The sequence below is a fragment of the Amblyomma americanum genome, chromosome 1, assembly GCF_052857255.1.
Source record: "Amblyomma americanum isolate KBUSLIRL-KWMA chromosome 1, ASM5285725v1, whole genome shotgun sequence".
Classification (NCBI taxonomy): domain Eukaryota; kingdom Metazoa; phylum Arthropoda; class Arachnida; order Ixodida; family Ixodidae; genus Amblyomma; species Amblyomma americanum.
The window spans coordinates 410,861,345-410,876,961 of record NC_135497.1 but is presented as its reverse complement, the minus strand read 5'-3'; the positions used below and the strand labels follow the sequence as shown (position 1 = coordinate 410,876,961).

The window sequence follows — 15,617 nt, the reverse complement described above, 5'->3', positions numbered from 1 at the left end:
CGAAGTTTCTTCGTTTCAGCACTGACGCGACTGAGTAATGCATCGACTTCTCGGCGACCACGAAAGGTAGCACCGGGACATGTGGGCGTGGCAACTATAAAAAACAACGATTACGGTGCTCATAACCCACATTTTCTTCGCGTGCCCCGTCCTCTCAACCAGGGTGAGGGCGCTTTGGTTTTATACACAGATTAGTGTGGGCAGTTGCGCCGGCACTGATGTAACACGGAAGGCGTTTGTGCACCATGCGCCTGCCTTGGCTGGGAGAGTGAGAATTAAATCGACTCGCTCGACCTGGGAGGCAGACCACTTCGGCCACACTACGTCACGGCGGTCTCAATTTCGTGTAAGAACCGCCTGCTTCCTCGTGTAAAGAGGTCCTGCTCAGAATGTACACTGGTCAGGCAAATGTAGCGTCCCACCCGCTCGCCTACCTACTGCGAACTGCAGACGTCGCATTACCAGAATTTCATTCTTGTCGGGGAGCAAATTAAGCTTCACACGCGAATGAGTGTACTCTTTTTTGGCATCCGTACGCACTCACAACTTACTGCGTCAGCGGCGCTAAATCAGAAATGACACCGATGGCGAAGATCGAGACAATCACGGATTTGAGAACCGGCTCTCCTGAAATCTTCCCAGCGAAAGTTTTATTCTCCCCTATTCTCGGCAACACGTGGCCAATAGCGCAATGAATAATGCTACACGTGGCCGATGGTGAATTGGATAATCCGTTATCGAGAGACAGGTCAAGTGCACAGGTGAACGTCAGGGCCATTCAAGCGATTCCCCGCGCACTTCCGTACGTTGCCGTTAAACTCGCGCCTTCGGCTAAAAGTCGTATTCGAGTAAGCCACACATACAACTCGGCAAGTAAAACCTACGCACCGCGTTACCAACTTGCTCATGTGCTGATCGAAAGTTCACGACGGCGCGCCGCTTCGACAGTAGCAAAGTAAAAAAAAAAAACAAGCAAAATCCGTGGCACATCCCGGCTGAAAACGCGGCGAGAACGGAGAAAAGGGAGTCAGAGAACAAGTAAAAAGAAAGAAAGACGCGAGGGCGAGCGGAGCCGTAAGGAAAGGGCGATGACGCAAAGGGCGGCCTGGCTGCAGCTGTTCCATTTTGGCGTTGCCTTCCGGCCTCAAGGTCTTCGGGGTGCTGGCTGCGCAACTCCACTAGACACAGCCAGCCGGCCAAGAACAAGAAAAACAGAGCGGGAAAAGGCTGGACGCGTAAGCGCGCGGCTCAGAGCTTGCCCCATCCGCCAGCTGATTGGCAAGAGTGCGCTGTTGGGCCGTGTGACGTCACCCCCCGCTGGTCGCAATGAACCGGACAGAGTTTAGAAAGGGCACTCTCAGCGAGGTGGCCGCCGGAACTGACGCCTCCAATTTGGCTACCTTGCAGCACCATGTAGCAAGCTAGAAAGGAGGCACTGATACCGCCGCTCTCTTCCTACTGAATCCAGCTTCCCTAAAGGTTCATAGCGGTCATCCAACGATGATCCTTACATGACGTCAAGAGGTTCACACCGCGCCAAAACGGAAGCGGTGTATATACCTGTCCTCCGACGGTCCCCGCGAGAAACAGCCGTGCGCACTACGCTGGTCTTTTTCCCACGCCGTAGAACTTACTCTACACACAGGCAACTGCGAGCAGCAGCTATCTCGAGTACGCCCCGCAGACAGCTGAAATTGTCCCCAGCGGGAGCAGCTACAACTGGGCCACATTTTATCCGCATGGGCTACCAGCAGATCGTGGAGGCTGTAACTTGGGGCAAGCTCAACCACGCAAACAGTGGTGCGTTCAATACGGGCAACTGTTGTCGCGAGCACGGAGCGCAGTACGTCAGTTCGAGAAGGCGACAACCGGTTGCTACAGGCTACTACAGGTTGCCACAAAAATTACACGCACAAGGACGCCCCACAGTCCACGACTGTGTCGGGACCGCTTCCCAGGCCTGTCGATCACCGATCCGTTCGCGAAACTTGCACCAGTTACGACACTCACCCAACGTCACCAAAGATCCGCCGGTTGACCACACGGCTGACTAGGTCGCGTCTTCGGCACGAACGCACTCAGGCCCGCACAGTGCGAATTTTAATGCGAAAGCATTAGATCCATAGCTCATCGAGTCGAAAACCCGGCGTCGCCCAAAAAGTAGCGGGTTTACAAAACTCGCCATTGATCGAAACATTATGACGTCGCCAAAGGCGGGAAAATATTGAATGTTGACTAATATCATTCAGTACTAGTACTTACAAATGTACCAACTACAAAGAAATATAATAGAATTGAAATACAATCGGATTAGAAATGCAATGCTTTGGCACTGCTCGAAACGCAGTTCCTTAAGTGGCAATCTTGCGCAAGAGTCGCCTAATGCCCCACATTTATTTCGTTAAGATATACCAAATTAGCGATATATTTTGTTTTGTAATGTATTTTTTTAGTACTGTTCCTACAATTTCATTTCACGTCAATGTACAAGATCTGTGACATCCCATTACAGCTATTCCCGTTTCCTCCGTCGCCACTCGTAACGCGGCTGAATACGCGGCCTGAGTGAACTGTGCTCTAAGCCCCGACGACCACGAGGGACCCACGCAACGTCAACGAATGCGGAGCCGTCCAGTGTTAGCACTACAGCCGCCAAGCAACCACTGTCACAGTACAGAAGCGCGCACCACATCCTTTCTTTCTTGGAAGTCGCTCTCACGCACCCCATCCACTTCAGGGCAGGTGGCGGTTAAGCTCTGACGCACTCAAAACGACATATCTCTACTCAGAGCCGCCATTAGAGAGATTTGGCATGCCGGAGGCGTATACCGGCTTTACGTACGGGAAGCTGCGCATGCGCGAGGCCGGGTAGGACCACTGTGCGTGCGCAACATGCGTACGTAAAAACGGTATACGTCCCCGGCATGCGAAATTTCTCTATTACAAGAATTGCGTGCTTTCGACATGGGCTCAATTGGGGGGGGGGGGGGGGGGGGGGGGCAATATAGACATGATTTTGTACAGCAGTTTTATTTTTCGTGTCAACCTACGAGAGTGCACGTAATTTATACAGAGTGTCCGCTAAAACTTGCCACGGCCATTCCGATGCTGCATTTGAGAGAGTGCTGCGTCAGCAAAACCCTGCACAGTTCGGCGTGCTGCTGTTATCAGAAAACGTGGCTGTCAGCCTGCAAACGAGCTTCGTCACGCATATCGTCACTCATGGTAGGCGTTCTCTTGGACACCAGCACGCGAGGACAGCTCCGTGTGGTAACAGCCATCGATCGCTACTTCCGCACATTAAACCTATACCCCGTTACGGTTCCCCCGTTTTACGTCCGCCAGTATCCCCGCGTGTTATCGTACAGTAGCATTCAGCACGACCCCCGGGCTGCTTTTACTTCTATGAAAACAGGGAGAACAGGTATCGCCAACGTCAGTCAATGTGCCCACGGGACACGCATGGTAAAGCGATTTTTTTTTTCTGAAAACCCCCCGCAGATAGGACTCGCCTATTGCCAATCAATTTACGCCGACAAAAAGCGCGCTGTCTACCAGTGCACACACTGTCCACATACCAGCGGCGAGCCGTCGCGCGGGCACGTGAATCGCATTTCGACGTCGACAAACCTGAAGCGGACAGGACTGGACACGGCGCGCTGCCGTTTTCCTTCTCTCCCTCTCTTTCTCCGTTCTTTTATCAGTGCATCTGTTCGCTACATTGCAAACTAAACATTTTTACAGATATGTCTACAAAATTCCATGCGCCGACTGCGACGCAAGCTACATCGGGGAAACCAAAAATTCCAAAGAAAGAACTCGGCAACATAAAAACGACGTCCGCAAATTCGCAAGAGAGCGCAATCCAGTAGCCGAACATTCCGAGGACTCCGACCATAGAATCAACTTTGAAGAAACCTGCATCCTCGGAACCGAAACAAATTACCTGAAGAGGCTCCTTCTGGAATCCTGGCATATCCAAACCACCCCGAACAATATCAACCGCACAAAAGGAAACCTGCCCCCAGTATATGCCCAGGGACTTGCTCTTCAACTCAACGAAAAAAAGAAAGTCGCCATTCAGCACCTCCCTGCAGTGCGTTAGCGTGACTAAAAGCCTAAAACCCCTCCCCCACGCCTTTCGCGACACAGCTGTCGTTCTTTTCACCCACCCCCCTCCCCTCCTTACTTAAAAGACGCTAGCTACTGCCCTCAGACCCCTGTCACACGGGCACTTGTAAGGCCTTAGAAATTAAGGTCCTTTGTCCCAAAGGCGCGTGACGCGCATCTACACGGCAAAGCGTCGAGACCTTTGCGATAAAGTTCCGTAGCAATAAAGGCGGCCGTCAGCGGCCTTAAAGTTGCTTAAAGGAGCAACCCAGACGGCAGCGCCAGCTAGCGAGCTCAAAGAATAAAAAATTGACGCAATTTTTAGTTTTGAAACCGTAAGAAATATCTAATTTATCTTATTCAACGGTTAATTTTGCGTTAGAGTGCACTTAACCGGCTATGACTAAAGACATCCACACTGCTAAGAAAGGACTTGAACGCTTTTCAGCAGCCGCATCGACACACACGTGCTTGCGCATCTCGCTTTGCTGTTTTTTCTTCGTTTGCTCTTTGTTGAGTGCGTGTTTTGAGTTTGCGTGCACAAAGACACAAGCAACAAAGCACGCTTCTCGAACACAACGAGGAGCCGAACGGAAAAGTGCGCCTACCGTGGTCGGACCGAGAACGATGAAAAAAAAAAAGAAACTTTGTTTCAAAATATCCGTTTCTCACCGTCAGAACGCTCGTTTATTATCGTGATAGCTACTTTTTCCAACATAAACGAAGGCACCCTTAGCTGAAGTGCTACCGTCTGCTTTAATTTCATAATGTTACTAGCGCCGCTTCACACACGGCGGTGACTTTTGGCAAATCAGGGAGGCCGCGTTCTAGCTCCTTTGGATTTGTCGTGTAGCAGCGTCGCTGCTCATTTTCGGTTTTCCTCCTTTAGTGCAATAAGACAACTTTACGGAAAAGGCCGAGAAGAAGTCCCGTGTGACAGGGGTATAAGTCACCCCTGATGAAGGAGCCGAGTCGGCTTCGAAACGTTGGGTTAAAGTTAAAATTTTTGGTTGGACTTGTGCAGTTTATTGTAAATCTGTTCGCTAGCGCGCGAACACCCCTCTCCTTTCTCGGAAAGAAGACGTCACAGCTGAGAAAGCCAGCGTGGCCCAGTGCAGCGGAAGGAGACGAGTTCTCTCAATCGCTGGCTCCTTTAAAGCTACGGTTTCAATTTCCCCGCACTGCCGGATGCCCCTCTGCTCAGGAGAAACCAACGGGAAAATCAGCCTCGCAGCCACCCCGTTTGCGTCAGGGCGACGCGCTGACGCAGGCTTTGTCGCCTCACAAGCATGCGCACTTTCCGCCTGTAAACATGCCACAATACCCGCCAGTTTAGGGCCCCGAGCCACGCGGTAGCTGTGCGAAAGCGCCGCAGCCCATCTCAGAGGAGTCGTTCGGAGTGGCGGAACGAGAACTGCCAAGTTTCGGCGGTCCCTGTCCCCAAGTAATGGCATCGAAATGGGACGGCACAGAGGCCTCGTTCGCGAGCATGGGACAACGACGTCTTGTATGACGCGTAATTAAGTGTGACGTTTGCGGAAGAAGGGAAGACATAAGGAGCAGTGATGGACAGCCAGGTTAATGACGAGGTGCCCTTATCTCACTCACCCAAACAACGCTAAACTCAACGTTTATTCGCCTATTTTTGTTACCTATTAGCTTGTTCCGGGCTACACCCTACCGGCACAGGTAGAAATCGAATCGCTGCTTCCTGTTCATATTAATATGCGGAGGCTACCGACACGCACACTGTCTCATTGCGCCATGCTTAGGACCAGAAAGAGCAAATGTGGGCTCCACACGGGATGTTCTTGACGTGTAAAAAGCGGAGCCACTTCGGTCCGAACGCGATAGTACTCAGGGGAAGCTGATAGAGAGTTTCAGAACACGGGACTCTGTACTTACTGGGCACCCAGAGGAATATCGGGCGAAGAAAATTCGGCCATAAGTCGCCGCTGTGGCTCGGTGGTTATGGCGCTCGGCTGCTGACCCGAAAGACGCGGGTTCGATCCCGGCCGCGGCGGTCGAATTTCGATGGAGGCGAAATTCTAGAGGCCCGTGCACTGTGCGTTGTAAGTGCGCGCTAAAAGAACCCCAGGTGGTCGGAATTTCCGGAGCCCTTCACTACGCCGTCCCTCATAGCCTGAGTCGCTTTGGCACGTTAAAACCCCCATAAACCAAACCAAACCAAAACTCGGCCATAAAGAAAACTCAAAATAAAATGGCGCTCCGAGCTGCTGGGAAGTTTCGGCAGGCAAGCTGATTCACATTTTAGAGGAAGTATAACGGTGTAAGCGTACGCACAGACAAAAGATGAAAGAAGTCCATGAGTCAATATGGCTGACTATCAACTAACACAATCCACTGAAAGGCCACTTGCCTAGATGTAACTACTTCCTTCGCCGATAAAATGAAAAACAAAGAAAGGAAACCCGCAACAGTACCGCATAAACAACCACTGTACGTATCCCACCGCCCCCCCCCCCCCCCCTTTCCACCCAACTGCTGTATTTTCATCTCCAGCGGATGACGCAACGGAGAAGCAGCCAGCTCCTTTTCTCGAACTGTGTTGCTGGTACATGCCGCAACGGCCGCGCTACAGATACGGACCCCTGAGCTTGGATGCCCAACTTAAAACTATTTACTGTCACGGCGAGGCCGATGATTGGCTTCTCTCTTTAAAATAATTTTTTTTTAGCGTTTAGGTCCTTTCTTTATTTTTGCATTGGCTTTAAGCCCGGTAAACCGTTGCTGGACCGGGCTCCCTCTCTCTTTCATTTGTTTTTTTTTTTTTCTGACAGGAGCAATAAAAGGGTGTTTTGAGACGACTGCCTAGCAATTTCGCCCAAGCACCGAACTACGCAGTGACCCGCGGACACTGCACTTTGCCGCAGTGCCTTCACTCGTCTCACAATAGAGCACGGCTGTCTTGCTTGTAAGAAGAATAAAAAGAAAATTTAATTATGATGATGGACTTTTACGGCAAAACAGAAAACCTGCTTTCCCCTGACCAGCTGAAGCCGGAGTTGTAAGAATCGGTCAACGGATCCAAACACACGTGTTAGACACAGAATTAATGTCGTCGCCGTGTGGCAGAGGTGTTGTTGTGTTGTGTTTTATGGCACATAGGCAACTGAGGCCATCATGCGCCAAGAGCAAGGCATAGGAAAAGTCTTTTGTTGAATAATATAGAAATGCAAGAATCATCCCTGCTCTAGCGGCCCTCAAACATTTATATTACCCAGTGAACACATACACAAATTTTATAAATGGCTACAAGTAAAAGCTTTGATGAGGGCCGGGTAACCTCAGTCGCCTTCCTTGGCTGCGGAAGGAAATCGAGGCTCCCAACCAATCAAAATAAAAGCCTCAGCTTTCTTCTCAGGCATGAGAAAGTGGATGAGGTGTACTAAAATTCAAACAAACCAGTGGGTAAAAATTTAGAGTCTCTTGAGAAATCCCGTTTCGTTAAGAAAGCGAAAAACACGATATATCAACAATTGCATCATCTCCTAACAGCAGCGCGGGATGAAAAGGAATGCATTTATTATAAAATTCAGTAAAATACGTTTTTCTTATTTCTTCCAGTTCCACACAAGAGAACAAAATGTGGTTAACCTTGAGTTCATCTCCACATTGTTGGAAAACAGGTTTGTCTTGTTTTGTTAGTAGGAAGTTGTGCGTGTGGCCTATTCGGAGACGGCATAAATAAGATCACTTCCTTGAAACATTCTTGGTGCACACACGACTTAAATTCACCTAAGACTGGTTTTACCAAGTGTAGTTTATTTTTGACCTCATTGTTCCAAGCCGACTGCCATTTTTTTCTTAGTTTCCTTGCTACTAATTTCATGGAATCATTAAACGGCATATTTACTTTATTTCCTTGCCACGAGCTCTACCAGCACACACATCTGCTCTCTCATTGCCTTTTATTCGCACATGACTCGGGACCCAGCACAGTTTTATATTTCGTCTTTGAGCTGTGGCAGTTGTGTATGTGTATGATGTCACCGAGCAGTGGAGAGCTTGCATTTTTAGAATGGAGAGCTCTAAGTACACTTAAGGAGTCTGTGTAAATAACAGAATTTTTGAGGTTCTCACTTAGTATTTTTTCTATGGTCATCCATGCTGCGTAGCACTCCGCGGTGAAGATGGAGGAACACTGTGGTAGTCTTACTATTTGCTCCGAATTTCCTCGCACCACTGCGCTTCCTACGCAACTGTCTGTTTTTGATCCATCAGTATAAAATTCTGTAAATCTACTGTATTTTTCTTCAAGGGCACGGAATTCTTGTAATATATGTTGCTGTGGAGTTCGCTTTTTACGGAAATGTGGTGTGGCAGAGGTATAAAACTCGGGACGTCCTTACGGAAAAGGACGGGCTGCCACCGTTTTGAAGTGAATGGCGGTGTAGCGCAGCCTCCGAGATCCCCATCTGTAACATCGTGACAACAATGACCGTCTTCAAAGGGTCAGTTTGCTGTCAGCGACCAGCAAAATAATATTGACATATTCTGGTAGGCCTTCCTTTGTGGTTTTAACAATGAGTGCAGAATTAGCGGTTTGACAGTAATTTTTAATTAAAGTTCACGTATAAAATGAGGCCAAGCAGACCTGACAGTGGCTATGTACTGCGTTCAAACGTGACTAGATTAGGTTACAATTTGGCTGGTAACGATGAGGCGGGCTATGCCACTTGAAGTGAATATGCTATTTTATGAACAGCGCCCAGCGCAATGCACAGTCCCGTTTTTTTCCTTTTTTTTTAAAGCAAATTCAGACGCCTTATTTTTTCTTTGTCTCTTTTGCACTTAGTCACCGCGTCTTGTAGGGTTCAACTCAGGGCTTTCCCTCTTTTTTTCTGCTATTTTTAGTGTGTATTGTTGGCAGAAATAAATAAATAAAAATTGGAGGCTTATCAAGGTTAAGCCCAGTGGATGCGAAGCATGTTAAGCAGCTGCCGCATACACGCCCGGCGCAAAGACGCTGGCGCGGTTGCGGGCACAGAGAGTGACGCGACGGCGGGCGCGCGCCGCTTCATCGCTGGCGTGACGTCACATATCACGTGATGCAGCGATGGTGGCGCCGCCGCCGCGTCGCGCGCGACGGCGCGAACCGAAGCGTGGAGGCCTCCGCCGGGCGACGTCCGACGGCGCGATATGAGGCCCCATCTGCAGCCGGTGTGACGTCCATCACGTGACGTCACATCACGTGACCCCACTACAGGGTCAATGGTGGCCACCGCCCGGCGTCGCGCGAAGGCCCGAAACCTACGTTAATATGCTTCGCATAAAAATGTTTTCAGGAAGCAAGCTGCCAATACCTACTAAAAGTGGCGCTGTGACAGGCTGATGTCCTAGAATAGGGGCGCTCATATCTATGATGTATATCACTAGCCTTATTATTTCAGCGATAGTTGAATAAAACATCTTAGTGCCTAAGCTTTTAGGACAAGCTACGTATCTCAGTTATTACCACGTCCCTCACTGCCTTGGCGGCGGGCAGTCGCTATCCCGTCTGAAATGTCAGGGTTCGCAGGCGCCCTCCGTTAAACGGAAAGGAACGTGGCCGTGTCGAAAAATAACGCTTTCAAATTCTCTGCCGCGTTTTTCAGAACTACAGAAGAGCGTACGTTTATTCGGGCAAGGAGCATGCCCTTCGGGACCGCTTGCCGAAAACCTGCTGCATCGCTTCTGTTGTGTGTTACACTTAGTACCAGCGGTACCAGTACGCGAACTGCGCATTTCAACGTGGAGTCCGCTCCAGCCAGCGCAACTTTTTTTCTTCTCGTCAGTGCGTTTCGTGCGTTCAGCCCCACGCTATACGGTGTCAAGGGCGTGCGCTGCACAGAACGAAGGAACAGTGGCAGGCCTCATGCTCTGCTATCCTTTAACCCTGATAGAAATCCGCCGCCGCGGATAGGTTTCGAGGCTGTGCCCTTGGTCGAAGGGTTTAGCCCAGATCAGAGCCATCAAAAGTGACTAATAGAAGCGAAAACACTAAAAAGCGGCGGTGGTTTAGCTCTGGTTAAACCTGGAGTGACGCGATAGCTACAGCTGGCCGAGTGGAACGTGGTCACGTGACCAACCACGTGATCAGCCACGGCGCCGCACCGCCGGCAGTTGCTCCGCACCACGTGGCAGCGCCGCCACGCTGAAGGTTCGAAATGTTACCGTAACGTTGATATCGCTAGAAAAAAAAAAGAATTATCAAGAACGTGCGTTGACTTCTCGGCTGTCTTGTCAGATAACGATGTCGGTCGAATCAACTCTGATGTCCTTAGGGCAACTGGCGTCTATTCTCTGAATGGAGATGCGTATCGAATTGATTGCGTCGTCCTTGGGGTCCTCTTCTTGAAGTCACAGCGCAATATACATGCAGCGAAAAGGTCCGTGCATGCTGCAGTATGTCACAGTTGCTTACCTCGCACTGTAACGACGTTACTCGTAGAGAGATAATGGGGACGCTCGTTGACATGGCGACACGTGTGCACGCGCCGTAGAATAAATAAATTGTCTACTGCAGAGTATCCCGATGTCCCACATCGTCCCCTTACAGGGATTCTGGAAGTGGACCTGCAAACCTTGATAACTCGCACCAAGCTGCTTGCCCACATCAAGTAGTGCCTCTTGCGTCAGGTGAGCGCCTCTTGCGCAACTATACTCGCCCTCTATGGCCACTAACGCTTTTTTTTTTTTAAGCAGCGCCAATCTTTGAAGAGCGCCGCTGCCTTTTTTCCGCACCCGCGTTCGGCTTTTCCGGTTCCGATTTCAGCCTTGCGCCGGATAGCCATCGTCCATTTTCGGATCACCTTCAGAGGTGCTGCCAGCTAGTGAGAATGATCGAGTCCTTATACTGACGGTAACTTCACGCTCTGCAAGCGTGCTATCGGCCTGCAGCTATGGCCAGCACCGGAACCATGCTGCCTAACAAGAGAGGACCTCACACCAGAAGTAGCACGCTGCCGGTATATTCAAGACCTTCTCTCCGTTGTGTGATATATATATATATATATATATATATATATATATATATATATATATATATATATATATATATATATATATATATATATATATATCCCGTTTTACCCTGCGGTCGTCAAACATCGGCACTCTGATGCGCAAACGTCTTCGATACAAGACACTTCCGAAAATCCGACAAACTGATACCAGGCCGTAATCAAACGCGGACACCACCTGCGGGTAGACCAGAATTTTTCGCCTCGTTCCATCAACTACAGTAAGCAACTAGCCTGATTCGTGTTTCTAAGTAAAGGGTTACTGAGACTGCATGCTCAGCATCTGACTACACATCGATGTCGCGGGTAGTCCTGAATAACACGTGTGAGCGTTTGTGTTGTTTGAACCAGGCCCCGTGGTACCACCCGGATTTCCACTGTAGCGCCCAAGCTCACACGAGTATTTTCAAGTCCGGCCCAGACGAAGGTCAGATGCAGGGACCAAGCGACCTAACGCAAATATTTGCACAATTCGCCCGCGTACTCAGCACTCGAGGTCACATTATAATCACGTGACGTTTCCATTTGCCCCTGGGACCGCCGATGAGAGGCGATATGATGACACCAGTCGAGTATGACGGCCAGAGGTAATATGCCCTGACTGCACTGTTAGGTCAACGCAGCGGCAGTAATTGCGACAGCGATAGGGTTACCAGCCCGTTTCTGTTACCATGCAGACTCCATATGCCCTGAGTGGTCCGACCGCTGTTATCTTGGAACTCACTTGTGCGCCATCCGCTTTTTTTTCTGGTATTTTCGCAGGGAAGTGTCCGCCAGCCGGCGAAACGTAATCAACAAAACCCCCAGCAATATCTCCCAGACGACTCAGGCGATATGAAGAAAGGCTCTCCAAGCGGCATTATTGGCGAACCGCCAAGCCTGTACTTTGAGTGCTGCGCCAACTTCGGCTCAACTTATATTTGTCATGAACGCTACTAGAGTGGTTTAACCATTTCGCAATTAGATCTGCAGTAAGCAAGCAGGTCATTTGCTACGCTAAATGTGGAAGTGCCATTATTACGGCCCGCGAGGTTTTCAGAAAAATCATGTCGTTTCTGCGCGTCAAGTAGCGTTACACAAGGCGGCCTCATATGAGGTCGGCATGCGTGCAGCACTGCGCAGATCCTTCAATTGGAGAGAGGTGCTGAGCGAAGGACGCTTACGTAACACGCCAACGGCGAAGCCACTGAAAATACGGGGAATGAATTGTATAAGGGGGAACTGATGATCTTCTAAAAGGGCGTAATAGAGAAGTGCGCTGGCGGACACGAGGTGATTGGTGAAATGAGAAAACCGCCCCTGCCACCACTGCCAAGAGTGGCACGGGAGCTTGCTGTGCAATAGAACGCTTGAAGGACGCCGTCGTTTCTTCAGACTGACTACAACTGTCAGGCCGGCGTATCGAGCCTGGACGATTTCCGCAAAAAACCCCTCCCGGCAACGATGCCTCAGACACGGTGCTCAGAGTGCGGCGTTAAAAGAGTACTTACGCAATGTGCCCCGCGAACTGCCCTCAAAGTGAATTCGAAAATTCATTCCTACACATTGACCTCGCCAATGGAGCTCCAGAGCAGCGCGAATATACGCGATGAATGCGTATGGGCACTGATGGTGTGTGTACCGTGTTGCCACAATCAGCGATGAACACACAAGCTCTGCATTTACGATCGCTGGCAAAAAAGCAAGCTGGTGCTTTCTGGAATTTTTACATTTTACGAACTTTTCCCAGATTTTTTTTTTATTCCAAAAACAAATCCCTGTTTCGCTCCTCAAATAGTCGCTCATGGATGATATTCCGGTGCCTGCCGAGGCAAGCGACGAGCAGTGTGCAATATTCTCGATTAAAACGTTACAAAAATCAGCTATCAGCGTTGCTTGTTTTTAACAAACAGCAGCGCTTAAATGCGTTTCGGTGCCCAGGGCTTTATCTCCCTTGCCAGCGAGGCCAGCGCGCTACGTTGCACGTGACATACGCGCGACGTCCCTTGCAAAGCCTTGCTGCTGTTCGAAAACGAACATGCCCCCTCTCAGTCTTTTCCCCTTCTTCCGGCAAAGCCGGTTCGAACCTCCCACATCTACGCTCGCATCTCGCTGCCCGACGAGGCAGCCTGCGTTTCGCCGACGCCTGCATTCGTCCAACGTGCTTTGGCCTGAGGCAGGAACAATAACTCTCTTTATTACCGAGCTACACGGCGGCCTCGTCTCGTGATGTGACACGGGGCCGACGTTATTACGATAACGCGTCAGATGCTGGAGCGCGCACAGAACGAAGAAAACATGAGCAAGAGGCCCATGTTTTCTTCGCAGCTGCATGCGCGACACACAGCTGAAAGCAGCGCGTGGAAGCGCGTCTAAAGTGTGAGAAGCAATCATTACGGCAACACAAGGACGTGCCCGGTGTCGAAATACAAGCGGCGGAGCAAAGGGCACGCTAAGCAAACTGCAGAGAAATACAGGCGATATGCGCAAGCGGTAACTTGCCCCAAACGTGCGGCACAGTCACAGAGCAACATCAGGATCCACCGCCACTTGCGTGCTAACCAGCGCGTGATCAACACTCAAGCGCCATCGTCAAACACCCGTCTTGGCGGCTCTTATTGTTTCGCGGCGAAAAAACAAACCGCCGCGTCTCAGTTACTGCAATACGCACCACGCATTAGGGCGGAGCAGGTTCTCAAAAAACGCGAGCACACAAGTACGCGAAGGAGGACGGCGCAGCGGGAAATAAAAGCGTGAGAAGTCAGGAGTTCACGAGAAAGACGACCCGGACTCACCGTTTCAACAATACGTCCGCGAACACGCAGAGGCTGTCCGGCGACCGTACAACTGATAGCAACGATCCTGGGCTCTGCGCAAAAGGCGATTCTTGGGGCAGAACGAAAAGCGTTCACGGAGACAGCGACGAGGCGCCGACCCGAGAGGGCCACGGCGTCGCCTTTCTTGCCTGCGCGCCGGCGGCACGGAGCTCCCGCCGGAGGTGCCGAGCTCGTCCCTTTCAGTTCACGGAATTCCTTCCCGGTTTCAGTGGGCAAAACAACGCGAGCGTGCACTCTTCCGATGCTTCCACGGCTCTAGCGCTTTCCCCAAGTTCGATGTCGACGACTGCGGCGCACACACACACACGCACAGGGTGGCGATCGGTTCCAACGTGGCCACCAGGAGTGCAGGCTGCCAGCACAGCTTGCTGCTTGCTGCCTAGACGGCGGCGGTGACTTGCTCGGGGAAGTTGAGAGCGGGAGGACGACCGTTGAACACGTTCTCCGCGAGGGGCGCCCTCGTCGAGGCCGCCGCCTGACGTCAGCGGCGCAGGGCCTTCCCTGGCCTCCCGCCCGCCCCGCCACCCGGCGCTTGTTCCGTGGAGGCTTTCTTTATTCCACGCCCTGAGCCGAGTTGTACCTAGGCTTCCCTAGGGAGGGAACTCGGTGGCGCTAGTTCGCTCGTGAAGGGGCTTGCTTGTATGTTGCTTGCTCCGCGGCGCCGCCATGAGCGGGAGTCGTCTGTCGCATGCGATTGCTGTCCGCGAAACCTGTTATTACCAAACTGAAAGAATTCCTGCTCATCTTGAGCCACTCGTAGTGATACCGGACGTTAAACTTGCTACATTTGCCGCCGTTGGCGTTTGTGTTACGAGATTCAAAATAATGTTGTTTCTAAGCAGCACAGTGAAGATATATCGGCCAAGTTTGAACAGTTTATAAACAGGGCCCTTCGTTTTCGTGTTTTAGTTTTTCCGGAATTTGGGAGGTAAAAATGGGGCGATATTTTTCGAGCTCAAATTCTGGTGCAGATCTGGTTGTTCGGGGGAAAAAAATTCCGTGGTTCGGATTTGTCCGGGTCATTTTTTGCAGCACAAGACAGTTTACTAGACTAGTTGACGGCGACTCAGTGGGGCGCTCGGCTACTGTGCCGTAGTTCCCGGGTTTGAACCGGGCCGCGTTTCGATGGAGGCGGAACGCAAAAGGCGCCCGTGTGCTGTTCGATGTCAGTGCACGTTAAAGATCCACAGGTGGTCGAAATTATTCCGGAGCCCTTAACTACGGCACCTGTTTCTTCCTTTCTTCTTTCACTCCCTCCTTTATCCCTTCCTTACGGCGCCGTTCGGTTGTCCACCAAGATGTAAGACAGCTACTGAACCATTCCCTTTCCTCAAAAACCAACTTTCAATTTTTTCTACTAGACATAAAAGGCCCCATTTTTCGCTCATTATTTCATAGACTACATTCAAAATCGCGAGTTCCGCTAAAAAAATTGTTTACCAATGAAGATTTTTTAACTCTAATCTATTTAAAATGTTTCGTAGCTTACGTCGCACTCCCGCGTCTGAGCAAGACCGGCCTGCATTTATCTATACAGTGCTGAAACATTCAGCACCGCAGCGACGATTTTACACGTGCAAGGTCCATGGGTCAGGGTGTCGTTAGCGTGGGTAGCGCTTCATGCAGTGACTACGATAAAATGTCTTCTCAGTAGTCGTGTTTTGGC

General features: G+C 50.6%; 1 protein-coding gene across 2 annotated transcripts in view; it reads right to left on the bottom strand.

The window, feature by feature from the left end:
- The window catches only part of LOC144115808 (phosphatidylcholine:ceramide cholinephosphotransferase 2-like), a 290,170-nt gene extending 275,668 nt beyond the window's left edge, over positions 1–14,502 (bottom strand). The window contains exon 1 of one of the 2 annotated variants that reach the window (XM_077650298.1): positions 13,910–14,502. The gene's annotated coding sequence lies outside the window, so the exon portion shown is untranslated. The remainder of the gene's footprint in view (positions 1–13,909) is intronic. The other variant, XM_077650301.1, reaches the window with a different exon arrangement.
- Positions 14,503–15,617: the final 1,115 nt, after the last annotated feature.